This window comes from Scyliorhinus torazame, chromosome 25, assembly GCF_047496885.1.
Source record: "Scyliorhinus torazame isolate Kashiwa2021f chromosome 25, sScyTor2.1, whole genome shotgun sequence".
NCBI lineage: Eukaryota > Metazoa > Chordata > Chondrichthyes > Carcharhiniformes > Scyliorhinidae > Scyliorhinus > Scyliorhinus torazame.
Window position 1 is genome coordinate 11,976,151 of NC_092731.1, and position 18,379 is coordinate 11,994,529.

The following is an 18,379-nucleotide window of genomic DNA, read 5'->3' on the forward strand; positions in this document are numbered from 1 at the left end:
CGCCGCGTACAGGCCGCCTCTTAAAGCCGCGTGGATTTTGTAGACATGAATTGTTGGAAAAACCAACCTGTACTGTTAGAGACAAATTACTTTGACTCCGCAGCCTATGAGCAGAGGTCAGCTCCCCTCCCTCCTGCGTTTCATGACAAACCCCTTCCTTACAGAGGCAGCCATTCAGCCACCTGCTCCCTGCTAGCTTCATCCCATATCAACTATCGGCCTATCCCTCTGTTCCTTTCTCCCCTCAGGTATTTAACTCCTTTATGTATGTCCGTGTCATTCACATCAGCCACTCCCTGTGGTGGCTCCTTCCACATTCTCACCATTCCCTGGGTGAAGATGTCTCTCCTGAATTTCCCAAGGACTGTCTCTGATATTTATGGTCTGCAGTTCCAGCCTCCATTGCCAGTGGAAACATTTTCTTAACATTTATCCCATTAAATTAATAATTGAAGCGTTTGAAATGAGAGTACTGGAAAGGAGAAGTCATGGAATCCCTACAGTGCAGGAGGAGGCCATTCGGCCCATCGAGCCTGCACCAACCCTCTGAAAGAGCACCCTAGCTAAGCCCATGCCCCCAACCTATCCCCATAACCCAGTAACCCCACCTAACCTTTTGGACACTAAGGGGCAAATGATCACAGCCAATCCACCTAACCTGCACATCTTTGGACTGTGGGAGGAAACCAGAGCACCTGGAGGAAACCCACGCAGACGCGGGGAGAACGTGCAGACTCCGCACAGACAGTGACCCAAGCCGGGAATCGAACCCGGGTCTCTGGCGCTGTGAGGCAGCAGTGCTAACCCGCCGTGACGCTTTCTACATAATCTGGCAGTTGCCGGTTCTTGTGCAATTTGAAGATTGTGTCACCGAACTGCAAGAGCCCGGAGGAAAGCTGAGCCGTTGTCCTACTCAGATCATTGCTGCTACACTTGAAGGCTGGGTGTGAATCGAGGCTTCCCTCGTTACATCAGAGCACATTAGAAATGTTGCACCGACACCAGGCTGATTTTGTAAAATTACAACCAGGTTGTTCCAGGTGTCTACATATCTGGGCGGGATCTCAATTATCTTTGGGATTGAGTTGAATCGTGTCCTAATTTCCCCACTTGTCCTCTGAATGAATAAACGCCTGTGTGGATTGGAGTCTGGGATATCCCCACTGTCAACTGGGTACGTGTCAGGCCCATCCCTCCCCGGGTAAATGGGGGGCAGCACACACTCTGTGTCTGATCGCCTGGCAGCGTGATGTCTGAGGGAGTCATTTCAAAACTTTAATTGGTACAACTGGTGTGTCTGGAAACACGCGCTCAGACCTGCCCCCCCCCCCCCCCCCTTCTGTCCCACTGGAAAATAACCGGCTTCTTTCTCGGTGCCTCCCTAGGGTTTAATGGTATACGGGCAACAGGTGGGAGAAGGTGGAATTGAGACCAGGAAAGGATCAGCCATGATCTGATTGAATGGTCGGGCAGGCTCGAGGGGCTCCTAATTCCCAATGTTCCCCTTCGGAAACAAATCCTAGTTTAAATACTTTGAAATGTGGCAAACATGTGCTTAACAAATCTCCTTTCCCTGTACGACATGGACACTGGAAGCTCATTGTGTTCAGCCAAGGTTCAGCACTTTGACCAGGTTGCGAGAACTTCATATCCGAGAACTAACACTGACTGCTTAACTTTGTGAACAAGTTGTGAACTGGAAAGTGAAAACTCTGCAGCTCCCCAAAGTGTTTCAGTATTCCTGACATGAAATGAAGGAGTGTCATCTCTCTCCCAGATACGTTCGCCGTTTTAGTGTGGGCGTAAGTTAAGAGGATTTGGAATCCACACCTCGGTGAGTTAACACTTTAAAGTTTCGACTGATATCTCTCTCTATTTGCACCTCCCTCCCCATCACGGGAACACATGAAGCGAGCACAAAGCGGCCGGTGTTATTTCTGACTTTGATGTGTCTGTCTCGGCTGCAGACTAACACTGGGCCAGCAGCAAAGCGGGTTAAACCAAATCGACAGGCTGTGAGGGTCTGGATTCCTGGTACAAGAACATGCAATAGATCAGAATAATTTTTCTAATTTCCTCCCACCACCGCCTCCACCCCCCCTCGTCCCACTGAGAAGCAGCCCCCGCCCAATCACGCGTCCAAATAGCCATTCCTCCTGTGTCCCTCCAGATGGTGGAGGTTATTCCACTATGGGACGCTGCATAACTGGAAAGGAAAAGTGTTGCAGCAGAGTACATTTTCCAATGAGTGTCATTTTCAGGGGCAGCATGGCGGCACAGTGGTTAGCACTGCTGCCTCACAGCGCCGAGGTCCCAGGTTCGACCCCGGCTCTGGGTCACTGTCCGTGTGGAGTTTGCACATTCTCCCCGTGTCTGCGTGGGTTTCACCCCCACAACTCAAAGATGTACAGGGTAGGTGGATTGGCCACGCTAAATTGCCCCTTAATTGGGAAATAATAATTGGGGACTCGTAACTTTTTTCAAAGTGTCATTTTCTAATGTTCAGCAGCAGGAATCCTATTTGCATCTCCCGCTGTTTAGCTTTTGGCACTGGTGTGGTTAATGGACAATCCAACTGCGTTGCGAGATCAGGAAACATTCTCAATACCTCCTGTTGCACTGGGCGAACCACAATACCGTATTCCTCTCTCGCTCTAACTTCCATTAAGCAGCTGCTTAAAGTTTACCCCTTTGACCAGATTTTGGTTACCTGTCCTACTATCTCCTGTAGTTTAGTCACAAACTTTGATTCAGAAGATCTTGTGGAACAACCCGGTCATTTTGTCACAACAATACTGACTTACTCCCCTGGGGACATCCTGTAAATACAGCCCCCCCCCCCCCCCCGACCCCCTGTAAATACCGACACACTCCCCCGGGGGAGACCCCCTGTAAATACCCCTCCCAGAACCCCCTGTAAATACTGATACACTCCCCGGGGACTCCCTGTAAATACTGACACACTCCCCGGGGACCCCCTGTAAATATTGACACACTCCCCGGAGACTCCCTGTAAATACTGACACACTCCCCGGGGACTCCCTGTAAATACTGACACCCCCCCAGGGACCCCCTCTAAATACTGACACTCTCCGGGCGACCCCCTGTAAATACTGACACACTCGCCGGGGACCCCCTGTAAATACTGACACACTCCCCGGGGACCCCCTGTAAATGCTGACACACTCCCCGGGGACCCCCTGTAAATACTGACACACTCCCCGGGGACCCCCTGTAAATACAGACACACTCCCCGGGGACCCCCTGTAAATACTGACACACTCCCCCGGGGACCCCCTGTAAATACTGACACACTCCCCGGGGACCCCCTGTAAATACTGACACACTCTCCGGGGACCCCCTGTAAATACTGACACACTCCCCGGGGACCCCCTGTAAATACAGACACACTCCCCGGGGACCCCCTGTAAATACAGACACACTCCCCGGGGACCCCCTGTAAATACTGACACACTCCCCGGGGACCCCCTGTAAATACTGACACACTCCCCGGGGACCCCCTGTAAACACTGACACACTCTCCGGGGACACCCTGTAAATACTGACACACTCCCCGGGGACCCCCTGTAAATATCGACACACTCCCCGGGGACTCCCTGTAAATACTGACACACTCCCCGGGGACTCCCTGTAAATACTGACACACTGCCCGGGGACTCCCTGTAAATACTGACACACTCCCCGGGGACACCCTGTAAATACTGACACACTCCCCGGGGACGCCCTGTAAATACTGACCCACTCCCCGGGGGACACCCTGTAAATACTGACACACTCTCCGGGGACACCCTGTAAATACTGACACACTCCCCGGGGGACACCCTGTAAATACTGACACACTCCCCGGGGACCCCCTGTAAATACTGACACACTGCCCGGGGACCCCCTGTAAATACTGACACTCCCCGGGGACTCCCTGTAAATACTGACACACTCCCCGGGGACCCCCTGTAAATACTGACACACTCCCCGGGGACCCCCTGTAAATACTGACACACTCCCCGGGGACCCCCTGTAAATACTGACACACTGCCCGGGGACCCCCTGTAAATACTGACACACTCCCCGGGGACCCTCTGTAAATACTGACACACTCCCCGGGGACTCCCTGTAAATACTGACACACTGCCCGGGGACCCCCTGTAAATACTGACACACTCCCCGGGGACCCCCTGTAAATACTGACACACTCCCCGGGGACCCCCTGTAAATACTGACACACTGCCCGGGGACCCCCTGTAAATACTGACACACTCCCCGGGGACCCTCTGTAAATACTGACACACTCCCCGGGGACTCCCTGTAAATACTGACACACTCCCCGGGGACTCCCTGTAAATACTGACACACTCCCCGGGGACCCCCTGTAAATACTGACACACTCCCGGGGACCCCCTGTAAATACTGACACACTCCCCGGGGACCCCCTGTAAATACTGACACACTCCCGGGGACCCCCTGTAAATAATGACACACTCCCCGGGGACCCCCTGTAAATACTGACACACTCGCCGGGGACCCCCTGTAAATACTGACACTCCCCGGGGACCCCCTGTAAATACTGACACACTCCCCAGGGACCCCCTGTAAATACTGACACACTCCCCGGGGACCCCCTGTAAATACTGACACACTCGCCGGGGACCCCCTGTAAATACTGACACACTCGCCGGGGACCCCCTGTAAATACTGACACACTCCCCGGGGACCCCCTGTAAATACTGACACACTCCCCGGGGACTCCCTGTAAATACTGACACACTCGCCGGGGACCCCCTGTAAATAGTGACACACTTCCTGGGGGGGGGGGGGGGGGGGAAGAATCCCCCTGCTGCAATATTGGAGGCAGGCGGTGCTGCGCAGTGGCCTAGCGCGCATCCGCCGGTTGCCGGGCAACCGTTGTATTGTTAGCAACCGACAGAAGAGACCGGTCGAGGGGGGCGTGTCCTGACGCGATGACGCCAGGCGCCAGCACGACACGTGTTAAAAAGATGCGCGCGCAGGCCCGAGTTTCTCACCTCCCACAAAAAAAAGAGCCAGACTGGAATTTACCTCAGATCCCGGGAGCAGGTCGGTGCGGGACCGTGAATGAAATTGCGCCTTCGTTCGCTGTCAGTCCTGAGGCAGGGGTAAATAAAGGTGCGTACTATCCCTGCCGACGGTCGCGAGGCCGAAAGAGGGATTGTTAGTTCGGCTCGGAGAGTTTCCCCTTCATGTGGAAATATTGGAAGCGCGAGCTCGAGCCTCCCGACGCCGTGGCCGCCGAGTGCGCATGCGCCCGCGCGCTGCCCGCCGGGAGATGTAGTCTCGGCCATTGGGGCTCGCGGACTGCGGCTTCCGGCGGGCTGCGCTGCCCGGCGGGAGTTGTAGTCCCGGCCAATGGGGCGGCAGCTCTGCACTACAACTTCCGGCGGGAGGAGTAGGCCGGAGGTGGGAGCCTGCCAACAACAAGAGGAGGCGAAAGGAGGGAGAGCGTCTGGAGCTGAGGGAGGAAGAACCGAAAATGAGGGGGTGGGAGAGATGGAACTTTCTCTCAGGGAGGGTAGGCCTCAGCCAGGGACACCCTCCTCCTCAAACTCTGCACAGTCCCATCCCCGCCAGGGACACCCTCCTCCTCACACTCTCATCCCAGCCAGGGACACCCTCCTCCTCAAACTCTGCACAGTCCCATCCCAGCCAGGGACACCCTCCTCAAACTCTGCACCGTCCCATCCCAGCCAGGGACACCCTCCTCCTCAAACTCTGCACAGTCCCATCCCAGCCAGGGACACCCTCCTCCTCAAACTCTGCACAGTCCCATCCCTGCCAGGGACACCCTCCTCCTGCTGCTCAAACTCTGCACAGTCCCATCCCAGCCAGGGACATCCCCCTCCTGCTGCTCAAACTCTGCACAGTCCCATCCCAGCCAGGGACATCCCCCTCCTGCTGCTCAAACTCTGCACAGTCCCATCCCAGCCAGGGACATCCCCCTCCTGCTGCTCAAACTCTGCACAGTCCCATCCCAGCCAGGGACATCCCCCTCCTGCTGCTCAAACTCTGCACAGTCCCATCCCAGCCAGGGACATCCCCCTCCTGCTGCTCAAACTCTGCACAGTCCCATCCCAGCCAGGGACATCCCCCTCCTGCTGCTCAAACTCTGCACAGTCCCATCCCAGCCAGGGATATCCCCCTCCTGCTGCTCAAACTCTGCACAGTCCCATCCCAGCCAGGGACATCCCCCTCCTGCTGCACAAACTCTGCACAGTCCCATCCCCGCCATGGACACCACCCTCCTGCTCAAACTGCACTGTCCCATCCCAGCCAGGGACTCCCTCCCCCTCCTCATGTTCAAATTGTGCACAGTCCCATCCCAGCCAGGGACACCCTCCTCCACCTGCTGTTCAAACTCCTCACAGTCCCATCACAGCCAGGGACACCGTCCTCCTCCTCCAGTTCAAACTGTGCACAGTCCCATCCCAGCCAGGCACACCCTCCTCCACCTGCTGTTGTAACTCCTCACAGTCCCAGCCAGGGGCACCCTCCTCCTCCTGCTGCTCAAACTCTGCATAGTTCCATCCCAGCCAGGGGCACCCTCCTCCTCCTCCTGCTGCTCAAACTCTGCATAGTTCCATCCCAGCCAGGAACATCCTGCTGCCCAAACTCTGCACCATCCCACTGGCAACCCTGCAAAACCAATAATGCAAAAAAACAAATAGTCACCTTTTTAAAAGTTTAACCTGCAGTGAATTTGACCCAGAGACTGTTGTATGTGTCAAGTTCTGCTTCAACTAATACATGGTATAATGTGTTTTATTCCATTTCACGCACGCATCTCTGATTTTATACCCTGGCCAGAAGAGTACTTTTTGAAAGCATCCCCCTTGTTCTCTGAATTGCCGTCAATTGTTGCCGCAAAGGCTTTTGCTGCCATCTGACATTGCAAAATGCACCAAACAGGGAGGTGGTGTCAAAACGAGTGGGATGGGACCTGCATCGTAAACGTGTTACATATTTCTGAGGGAAGCAATTCAGTCTTTTCTTCCTGCCGATTTAACTGCCGAGTGAGGTTCCAGTTTTTGTAGAGGGCCGATTGTTGTAAGAATGAATAAATGGGCTTTTCCTTCGACCCTGGAATATTGAACTCTTCAGTGGAGAGAATAGGGAAGCTAACTTTAGCTCCCGTCTCTCCCCACAGCCGCTGTCAGACCTGCCGAGATTGCCGAGTATTTTCTGTTGTTGCCGATTCCAGCATCCGCAGTGATTTATTTGCTTTTATATTGAAGTCATTGTCTGGGATGCTAATATCCTTATAAAGGCAATTTGTGTGACCAAGGAGAATTGGAACATATCGCAGCGTGGCATTTCCCGAAGATTGCTTGGCTGCATGTTTAAATACACTGGGAATATAGTTTTGTTAAGAGAACAGCTCCCGCAGCAGTGGAAAATAATAATAGACACTTAAGGTTAATCTCAAGGTAAAACTGCTGAGAAAATAATTGTGAAATTCCACCTCTGGTTGGTTTAGACTTGCTCATCGAGTGGTGGCCTTAACTGTTTGAAGCTATGTTGTGTTTAATAAACTGCTTTTCACAAGGGTTGAGGTAAACAGTAGCTGCGCCGTTCCCCGTTATTACACATTTTGTAAAGATTTTATTACAGAGTTGAGCGTGTAAATTATTTTGCTTTCGCAGTCTCTTCAAAAGCTGGAAAATGTCGGTGCGAGACAGCCACTGGTGTATAAATATAAGTTATTGCGTTTATTTACAGCAGTTCTCACAGGCTCAGGAATTTCAAAACACTTTACAGTCAATTAAAGGCTTTTGAAGTGTAGTCACTGTTGCGAGCAAGGTAGATGTGCCTGAGATCACTGAATGTGGTTGGTTACTGCCAACTTGTAATTTTTTACTGTTTATTGCAGTCGGAATGTGTTGAAATGACTTTCTTTGCTAGTTACATCAAGTTGCCTGTGCCAGCAACACACCTTTGGGCAGCACGATAGCATTGTGGTTAGCACAATCGCTTCACAGCTCCAGGGGCCCAGGTTCGATTCCTGGCTTGGGTCACTCTCTGTGCGGAGTCTGCACGTTCTCCCCGTGTCTGCGTGGGCTTCCTCCGGGTGCTCCGGTTTCCTACCACAGTCCAAAGATGTGCAGGTTAGGTGGATTGACCATGATAAATTGCCCTTGGTGTTGGGTGGAGTTACTGGGTTATGGGGATAGGGTGGAGGTGTGGGCTTGGGTAGGCTGCTCTTTGGTAGGCAGACTTGATGGGCTGAATGACCTCCTGTACTGTAAATTCTATGATTACCTAATAATAATAATCTTTATTAGTGCCACAAGCAGGCTTGCACTGTGATGACGTTACTGTGAAAACCCCCTAGTCGCCACACTCCGGCGCCTGTTCGGGTACACGGAGGGAGACTTCAGAAGTTTCAGTTCACCTAACAGCTCGTCTTTCGGGACTTGTGGGAGGAAACCGGAGCACCCGGAGGAAACCCACGCAGACACTGGGAGAACGTGCAGACTCCACACAGACAGTGACCCAAGCGCGAATCGAACCTGGGAATCGGACCTGGGAACCTGGTGCTGTGAAGCCACAGTGCTAACCACTGTGCTACCGTGCCACCATAATTGTGTAATCTTAACCTGAAACGGTTGAGAGCTGAAACATTGAGAGCCTTATTGTTGAGAGTTGTGACGAGGTGTAAGCAAATATTTCCAAGACTTGTAACTTTTGGGAGGGAAATGCAAGTTTCGCCCACATCCATATATTTGAACGTTATTTGTCTAGTGCTTGCATTTGAAAATTTGAACTTGGTGTTCATAAACTTAATATTTGACAGCCGCTCAAATTAATTTAGTCACTTTTCACTTCCTGATCTATGGTATGCAGCATTAGGGAGAAGCACCAACCAGGAGCTGGGCTCCTAAAGTAGGGAACTTGGATTGGGAAAGGCAACCTTGCTCCCATCATTCACCTGGATAGTGACGTGAGCAGGTCTTGTTTGAAAAGAAATATCTGCACACGGGAGGCTGTGTCAAGACTCCCAAGGTGCGCCTCCGTTTTTTATTTCTTTTGTCGCCGTGCCGAGGACCCGGGTTCGATCCTGGCTCTGGGCCACTGACCAAAGATGTGCAAAGTAGGTGGATTGGCCACGCTAAATTTCCCCTTGAATTGGGCAGTGCAAAGAATCTTTGCAGTGCAGTGATTATCATAATGTAGGTCGAAGCCCCAGTCATTGTGTGCAGCAAGCTCCGGTGAACAGGAACGTGATTGAATCTGGTTTTTTTCTTGGGTTTGGGAAAAAAATGTTTGCCACCAGATTCTTCACCCTGAGTAAACTGGGATAGTGAGTTAGTGATTTGGCGTCTCGCCTGTGTGAATGAGCCACTTGGTCCACTTAGTTTTGTACCGCCTGTGCCAGTCTAAATCTGTATGCTCAAGTTCTTCTGACTGAGGGCGGCACGGTGATGCAGTGGGTTAGCACTGCGGCCTCACGGCGCCGAGGTCCCAGGTTCGATCCCAGCCCCGGGTCACTGTCCGTGTGGAGTTTGCACATTCTCCCCCAGTGTTTGTGTGGGTTCTGCCCCCACTACCCCAAAGATGTGCAGGCTAGGTGGATTGGCCACGCTAAATTCCCCCTTAATTGGAAAAAAATGAATTGGGTACTCTAAATTTATATATATATTTTTTAAGTTCTTCTGACTTACTAAAGGCAAGAGTGTGACCAGCTGGGCTGATGGAGAGGAATGTTGCTACACAGTTGATAGCGATCGTAAATAAAAACAAAATGTTGGAAATACTGTCAGGCTAGTGACATCCTTTTTGGGGGGGGGGGGGCCGCGGAAGAACACATTCAATGTTTCAGTTCAATTATCTTTTGCATGTTCTGACTAGATCTCCTCGATGAGCTCCACCCAGTCCTTATCCACTGTTCATATTTCCCACATCATTGCAAGGATATCTGATTTTCCACCTTTTTGGCTTCCTGCGCAAATCCTGAATGGAGCAAGAGCTGAATTCCAGATCCCTTAGCGCTATTTGAAGAAGAGCTGGGGGAGGGGGGTGGGGGTAGTGGTGTTTAACTCGGCTGTCCCAGCCAATATTTATCCCTGAGCCAATTTTGCTAAAACCAGTCATCTGGTCACTATCTCATTGTTTATGGCGATCTTGCTGTGTCTGAACTGGTTGCTGTGTCTCTCTGCATTGGAACAGTGCCGACTGCATGTCAGAAGTACTTCATTTGGCAGCCAAGGGCTTTGAGGTGGCGCAAGGTTGTGAAGGGGGCTGTTAATGAAATGAAAGTCGCCACAGCCCCAGAGGAGCATAGGCTGTTCGCCCCCTTTTCAGAGAGAGCTGACTGGTGGTGATTTAACCTTGACCGTCACCACACCTCGGGCGAGGGGCAAGGTTGAGAAGGCGGGACCTTTGCGGATAACGTCAGCCGGTACGGAAATCGAACCTGCATCACGAACCAGCCTTCCAGCTAACCGACCCCCACGCAAGTCTCTCATTCAGAATAGGACGGGGGAACTGGGCATGATGTCTTCTTTGTATTATGTTTAGTTCAGCTACTCTTTTTTTTTTTTCTTTCTAATTGAGCTGGGGAAATCCAGCATTGTAACCTTGCTTCAGGTGCAGATTGCCTTATTGCTGCTGCCTTGCTCAGATATTTTAACTATGGTTTAAATCCCAGAAGAGGATTACATGTCGACTCAAACCTCCCTTTTTAGACACGTTTAATACATTTAGGCAAAAGTATAATGCTAACAATTGAGCATGTAGCCCCACCAAAACCTGCTGGTGATTTGAATAGCAGTTGCTTTCGTTCTAAAGGAGGGCAAGGTGCAGTCATCTGATAGGATTTTTAAATGTGAAAAGAATTTAGCTCTGCTGCATTCAAACTATTTCATATCTGAAGCTTTTCATATTTCAGGGGATCTGTGCTTTATGACATGTCTGAGCAGGATTATAGCAGCCTGGAACCCTATTCCGGGGGCTGCTTATGTGGTTTAGGGGGACAATCTTTTTGCCTATTCCTGAAAGCTCGTGCACTTAATAAGCACCATCTTTCGGTCTAGGCGTTTTATGGAGGTGTGTGGATAATTTTCAAACTCTTCCTTAAAACAGTGTCTTAAAAAATGGTGCGTTATTGAAGGCTGGACTAAACTGGTTTTAGGTCAGGTTAGATCTGAATTACTGCAGGTTGAAGGTTCAGCAGTGCACTTGTGCTATTATGGTTAATTATTAACAACAGGAATTCACCTGGAAACTGTAGCTATTTCTGTTTAGGACTAAGTAAGTGGCACTGTCACTGAAAACCTTACTCTTCCAATCCTCTCCAGCTGCCATTGTCTCGTGGAGACAATGTAGCATTGAAGCTGAATATATTGTGCCCAGCTGTGTACTCGGAGACATTCTTGCAAAGAAATTGAAGCAAAGAGGATATATAGAGGTAGGCCCGTTTGAGGAGTGGCGGGGTAAATGAGGGGGGTGCTTGGGAGTGGGTTGGTGATGCAAGAGTGGTTTGGAGAAGGGGACGGGGTGAGGAAGTGAAGGGGTTTTAACATGTAGGTGACCATTTCAAATCTGGGGTATTGGTCGATGGCCAGTGTAACCAGGACTGGTAATGACCGACTTGCTCATGACTTTGGGGGTGGATGGGGTTGGTTGGAGGGGAATAATGGGTTGCCTCATGGGGGAGGGGCGTCCTCTTGTTCACCCTTGCAGTTTGAAAGTTGGTCAAATAGGTTTTGACAGGACGTGCACACAAGTAGAGTCCCTGCAGCTCGCCCTCAAGCTCTTGGGCTAGGAAGATGAAAAAGTCAACCAGACTGTTGGAAACTGGGCATTGGGTGAGGACTACTTCTGCGCTTTGATGTAATTTTCACCTCAACAACCTGCTGGCTCTCTTGCTTCTTGACTTGTGCGAACAACCAATTGCTCGAGAGAGAGAGAGAGAGAGCAGAGAATGAGGGGAGTGAATTGTTGTAAGAAAATTAATCCTTGTTTTTGTGTTCCCTGAAGATGGTGTTGGTTTGAGAGATTCCCCTATTCCCTGAAGATGGTGTTGATTTGAGAGATTCCGCTATTTGGGTTCAACAACTTTTTTGGTCCAAGGAATGAATGAAACAAGGACTTTGGCAATAAAGTTAAAAATCCATGACTTTCACTTTTGCGATAGCTTGGATTGACATCTGTGTTGATACAGTGCTGGGTGTGGCTAAGCTGCGGTCTTGCGCTTGAATCCTGTTTCATTGGGATTCTTTGATATAGTCGGCTCCTTATGGTGTCTCTTGCTACAGGTTTGGAGACAGTCAGTTCATTCTGGAAAAGGAGCTTTTTAGAGCTTTATTAGGAAACCTGTAATCGCCACGAATAACTTTTTGACTGATAAACTTTGCAGAACTCAAACCATGTCCAAGGATGGTCAGAGTGGGAAATGGGAACTTTGTGGGTAGCAAATGATGTACTTTTGAGGTTGGAGGTTAATGCATATTACAGGTTAAAGCAAGAAGACTTTGCTCTGCATTTACCCCATATATCAACTGGGAGTATTGACATTGTGGTATTTATTCCAAGTTCCGTAAGTTAATGATAGGTAATTTATAAAAATGATTTGTACACGGCCCTTCCAGTTCTGTGACCAAAGTTATTCATGACACAAGATGGGGGTGGCACAGTGCTTGGCTGGCATTCTTCAAGAGCCTCGGTTGAGTCTTTTGTTTATCATTTTCCTGGGTTACCTGCCGGGTGATTGACGGCTCTGTATTGGCTCCGTCAGGTTCCTTCATATTAAATAAAAATAATGAAACTCTGCACGTGGTGTTGATTGGTCAGGATTTTACCTGAATAATTAAGTGAGCAGCAGTGATTGACACCAAACCAGCGCCTAGCACATTCACTATAATCATAACAACCTTGAGCTGCTCTTCCTTTCAGTCAAAATATTGTCATTAAAATAAAATATTTCTTGCCCAGATCCCTTAAGGGCTTGACTGTATCGTAATGTAAACAATCTAGTCTTGTCTGTGTGGAGCAGAGAGGTTGCTGGTTTGCAAACTTGTCTTTGCTGTGTGAGTGGTTTAGCCAGCTGGGGTGACTGACAGGGCCCTGACAATAATCTTTGTTGTCACAAGTAGGCATACATTAACACTGCAATGAAGTTACTGTGAAAAGCCCCTCGTCGCCACACTCCAGCGCAGAGGGAGAATTCAGAATGTCAAATTTGTCTAACAGTACGTCTTTCGGGATTTGTGGGAGGAAACCAGAGCACCCGGAGGAAACCCGCGCAGACATGGGGAGAACGTGCAGACTCCGCACAGACAGTGACCCAAGCCGGGAATTGAACCCAGGTCCTTGGCACTGTGAAGCAACAGTGCTAACCACTGTACTACCGTGCCGTCCTGTGACAATTTTGTCTCGTTTCCTGTCTCTACCTCCCCTGAGGATTTAAAAAAAAAATTTAGAGTACCCAATTCATTTTTTCCAATTATGGGGCAATTTAGCGTGGCCAATCCACTTAACCTGCACATTTTTTGGGTTGTGGGGACGAAACCCACGCAAATATGGGGAGAATGTGCAAACTCCACACTGACAGTGACCCAGAGCCGGGATCAAACCTGGGACCTCGGCGCCATGACTTCCCTGAGGATCTTGAGCTGGTGTGGTCTTGTGTTCGGTACATGCTCAAGTGGCCATCCTCCATCGGGACGCTCGGCTGAATTGTCAGGGAACCGGAGCCACGCTTAAACCTATCCTCCTGTGTTTTTTTTCCCAGACACAGGCTGCTAGATTTTGGGGATATTGAGGGACATTGAATCAAATCTGTGATTTAAGTAGTACTTTTAACAAAAGACAGCCTGACCTCTGGTTCCCCCCCCCCCCCCCACACACACACACACACACAACCCAAAAATCCAGCAAATGGCGACTGCTTCAAACAAAGACTGTTTTTGTATTTCACGATTAGACTGTGAAACATTAGCACTCATGAGAAATTAGTCTTTTTTAAGACTAGGTGTTATTGCGATCCCAGACCAGATCCCAACAAGGGCTCGTACTGGACTGAAGTCCCAATATTTTTGTTGTTTTTGTAAGACTGTGCGGAAAGAATAAATCACTCCACGAATGATTGCATGAAGAAATTGGCATGAGGCATTTTTAAAACAAAATTTTATTAGAACTATCCTGCTGGGAGAGAATTGTGGACTCGGTGTCAGTCAGATCAGACTGCAACCCCTCTCCAAAGCTTTCTCAAAAATGTCTCTCTGAATCCCTTAGCTCCACCCAGCAATGGCATCATTTCCCCAAGTTTAAAAAACAAATCAGCACTCGGGGCGGAAAGCACATTAACTCCCCAGAGACTTCCCCCAGTCAAACCACAGTGCATTAGCCCAGACTGAAAAACACATTCCTCTGGTCAATTTCACCTTCTGGCTCCTAAAAGCTCCCAACAAAATCCTTTTTAAAAACATGGCCACTGCAGTCAAACACACTGTAACCCGAGGCGTTTAACCCTTAAATTGCCCAAATATTTAGATTCCAATCTTCCCAAAACCCTCCATTCGTCACAGTGTACATCAATTTTCAACAAAATAGCAATTTTTAAAAATGCAGATTTTAGTTGCTAGTTATGACTTTTCAGTAAACAACAAATTGCTGTGAATTGGGTAACTGGTGACATTTAGTCAAGCGTGGCATTTCTCTCTGCTTCCAAAGAAAAATCAAAGATGCTGACCTCCTTTCACGGAGAGGTTTGGCAGCTGTGATATCTGTACTCCTCCTCCATTCCCAGCTCAGGGCAGAGCGTATGTTCCTGCAGCGAGCAAGCAAGATGTTGGGAGACAGCCATTTAAGTGCGTTCGCTCGCCTCTGATTTGACTGACTGCACTGAACTAGTGGAACTCTTCACTTGTGGGTGAGGGTCAAGTATGTTTTGGCTGGGGCTTGACCCATTGCTCTGTGAAGCAGCGAGGAATTGATTTTTGTAGATTAAAATAATAAATGTAGCAGTGAACCAGTGACCGTGGGAATGCAGGGGTGTGACTGATCGAGCGGACCAGCAAATGCGTTGCATTGCCAAATTGGTGTGCTTCAAAAACAGTCAGTTTTCCTTTACATTTCCAGGTCATCAAATCGTGCTCCGTGCATTTTGTTTTCGAGGGACATGTGCACATGCTAGAACTCGACCTTGCTTTAAAATTGCAGCAATTGCCTTTGGTGGTTTGAAGCAAGTTGCCAGTTTCCAGGCGTACCAGCTCTTGCCGCAGTTGATCTGATACCTGGGACTAATTTGATTTTGGTGTGTGGCTTTGAATACTGCTGCAGCCCTAACTAGTGTCGTTTGGTCGTTTGTACGATACAAGCTGCTTTTGTAGTGTTTCTCCTTGAAGAACGCACTGTAAAAGTGCACTTTGTAAACTGCCATAAAAACCTTTTCATCCTTCATCGGAAAAAACCCTACGTATCTCCCAACAGTGCAGTTTGTTGCTCTATATAATGAAATGAGATCCAAGTTCGGTCTTATCGTTATTGAAACTGCTCAAGGTCAAAGAAATGATCCTGTCACCTGAGTGAGTGACTGCAGCCACTTTTACTTTGTCTAGAAATGATTGATAACTTGTTGAATATTTAATTGAATCGAGTTTCAAAATCGTATGCATTCCTGGTACGCAATGGTAGTAGCTGTTTATTCTGATAAGTTTGGTAAACTTATCGGGAGCAACTCTTTCATCCAGCAGAGTCTGTAGTTATTGCACCTTTTGTTTTAAATTATACATTCCAGTTTAAAGTTTTTCTTTTTGAAAACTTGTGCAAAACATTTTGGTTGCTGATTGTCCAAACTTCATATTAAATTATAGTGGGAGGGTTGCACTAATGTTGCATTTTATTTGAGAGATTGGATGAAGGAGGAATGGCTGTTTTGAAAACGGTGTGTTGAAGCTACATTGCTTACACCTGCTCAGGGAGTATTGGTTAGTTTGTGAACCAGTTGTCTTGTACGAAACTGTTACAGAGCCAAGGACTTGGTTTGGGATCAACTTAATTGGTCATGAGTGCCGTTTATTAATTTCTTTTGCCACCACATGTAAAAGATTGCCCGCTGCGCAGTCATTGCTTTAACTTCTGAGGCGTGCCATGTAAATATAGAATACCTGATCCCTTGGAATGTATTGTCGCTCAGTGCTGCTTTCGGTGGGGGGGAGGGGGGGCGGAATCTGTACCTTTTTTATGGCCTGTTGAAGTGCTTCTTATAGTTTGAATTAGTTTGAATTTTTAAACCTGACGCTCCATCCAATTTGAAAAGAATGGTTCAGAAAATGACTTTAGCACTTTGTAAGAAGGCAATAGGTTAATTTTGTACAAGTATGCCTTTGCTCGTGTACTCGTCTCCCACTTCCTTGTACGCGATGTTTGAGAATGATGAGTGGAATTCAGATCCTTTCCCCCTGGAATGGAGGGAAAGCAGCTCTGGGTATTGCCTCCTGCTTCTCTGGTGGAGTTTTGGTTAGGATGTCATTAAAGGATAACAGGAAAAAAAGTCTTGCTCCCCTGTGTCCAATTGAGCTGTGAAAAGCATCCAGCCGTATAATTTTAGTTTGTTCTTCCATTCTTGGGCCTTGTCTGGTAACTTTTCGCGAGATGGTTTTGCCTCGGGTGGTTGATTTAATGAAGGAGATTGTTAACAAGTGAGTAATGGTTTGCCGGTGACTCTCTGGCACTTCACCGGGGAAGAGTCTTAATATCAGAGTACCGTGACTCAGACAAGTGCCTTTCCATTTTTCTATTTGTTGGTGAAGTGTGTGCGTGTGTGTTCGAGACCGGGAAATAGAGACCCTAGTTCTTAGAGGGTGCGAGTGTATAATTATCTATAATGCAGCCAGCCCAGTTCATCTACTCTGGTAGGATGACTGTTATGCAAATAGGATTTTCCTGGATCATGAAGAGTTAGCAGCAGAAAAATATATTAGAGGGTCAGAAAAAAAAAGAGAATTTCAGAAATGCATTTTCCTAACCCACAGAATTTTAACCTTCATCAAAATATTTTGAAATCCAATTTAAAAGTTGAGGTTTTTAATTAGATTTTTTTTGCACAGTTTCGGAGACAGTAATGATCCCTTTTTTACTGAAGTTTAATTTCTCCCTTCCCACTGAGTTACATTTCTCTTCACTTGGCACCTTTTGTAGGACGGCAGGGCCTCTAGTATAGTATCTCAAAGTGGTACAGGTTCATTTATTCCTCTCTCTGCCTCCCAGTTCCCATATACAAGCTGCATTATAACTGTACTCCAATGCCTTGAATCCCGTATGCAATGTACAAAGTCAAAACAGCGTTTAAATACAGGTCAAAAATTTAGAATGTTAAGTATTTTGCTCCTTGCATACAATGGGCAAACATTATGGAGTTAAAATTTGCTGGTTTTCATGCAAAATAGAAAAATTCCACTTATTCAGTCCATGCAATACAGTAATCCTGAGAATGAAAAAAGACTATAATCAGCCCGCTTTCTCCTGTATATGATTTGTCCTGGTGCATTGTTGCTTTTTTGAGGGTTTTCTTTACCCTGTTTACTCTAGACACGGTAGCACAGTGGTTAGCACTGTGGCTTCACAGTGCCAGGGTCCCAGGTTCGATTCCCGGCTGGGTCGCAGTCTGTGCGGAGTCTGCACGTTCTCCCCGTGTCTGCGTGGGTTTCCTCCGGGTGCTCCGGTTTCCTCCCACAAGTTCCGAAAGACGTGCTTATTAGGTGAATTGGACATCCTGAATTCTCCCTCAGTGTACCCGAACAGACTCGGGGATTTTCGCAGTAACTTCATTGCGGTGTTAATGTAAGCCTACTTGTGACAATAAAGATTATTAAATTAGACTCTACTTTCAGACTAATCTTGAACCCAAGCTTTTGCATTATTTAGTTTATTTAGATACCTGGGTAAGATCCTAAGCTGCCAATGAAAGTCTTTTTTATTATTATTTTAAGGAACTGCTGTTCTCCTATGCCTCCATGGGGTTCATCTTCGTCGTCGGTATAAATGAATAGTGCTACTGTAAACCTTGTTTCGAGTTTAACTGCCACTCCTATTTATTCAAAGTGCGATCACCGAGCAGTTATAGCACAGAAGGCAGCTGTATGGCCGGCCATATCTGCACCAGCTCTCCAATTTACTTTGGGCCATTCCCCTATCGCCCTGCACCTTCTTTCTTTTCATGTAACAATCTGATTTGCCCCCTCTGGTGCCTCAATTGAACCTGCCTCCTCCACACTAGTGCATTCCAGTTCCCAATCGCCTTTCTACATGAAACAATGTTCCCCGGTGTCTTTATTGCTCCTTTTGCCAATTACCTTTTGTTATAGGCCAGGGTTTAGAGAACCCCAAA

General features: G+C 48.3%; 2 protein-coding genes across 9 annotated transcripts in view; one reads left to right on the forward strand and one right to left on the reverse strand.

Annotated features, from left to right (window-relative positions):
* Nucleotides 1-14,811, reverse strand: part of LOC140402316 (uncharacterized) — a 32,287-nt gene extending 17,476 nt beyond the window's left edge. The window contains exon 1 of one of the 2 annotated variants that reach the window (XM_072490018.1): nt 14,741-14,811. The gene's annotated coding sequence lies outside the window, so the exon portion shown is untranslated. Of the gene's footprint in view, nt 1-5,073; nt 5,219-14,740 lie in introns of those variants that run through there. The other variant, XM_072490014.1, reaches the window with a different exon arrangement.
* sipa1l3 (signal-induced proliferation-associated 1 like 3) overlaps nt 5,012-18,379 on the forward strand; it is a 278,960-nt gene continuing 265,592 nt past the window's right edge. For 4 of the 7 annotated variants that reach the window (XM_072490005.1, XM_072490004.1, XM_072490012.1 and 1 more), the window contains exon 1: nt 5,012-5,160. The gene's annotated coding sequence lies outside the window, so the exon portion shown is untranslated. Of the gene's footprint in view, nt 5,161-11,436; nt 11,456-14,901; nt 14,921-18,379 lie in introns of those variants that run through there. The other 3 variants (XM_072490010.1, XM_072490009.1, XM_072490007.1) reach the window with 3 other exon arrangements.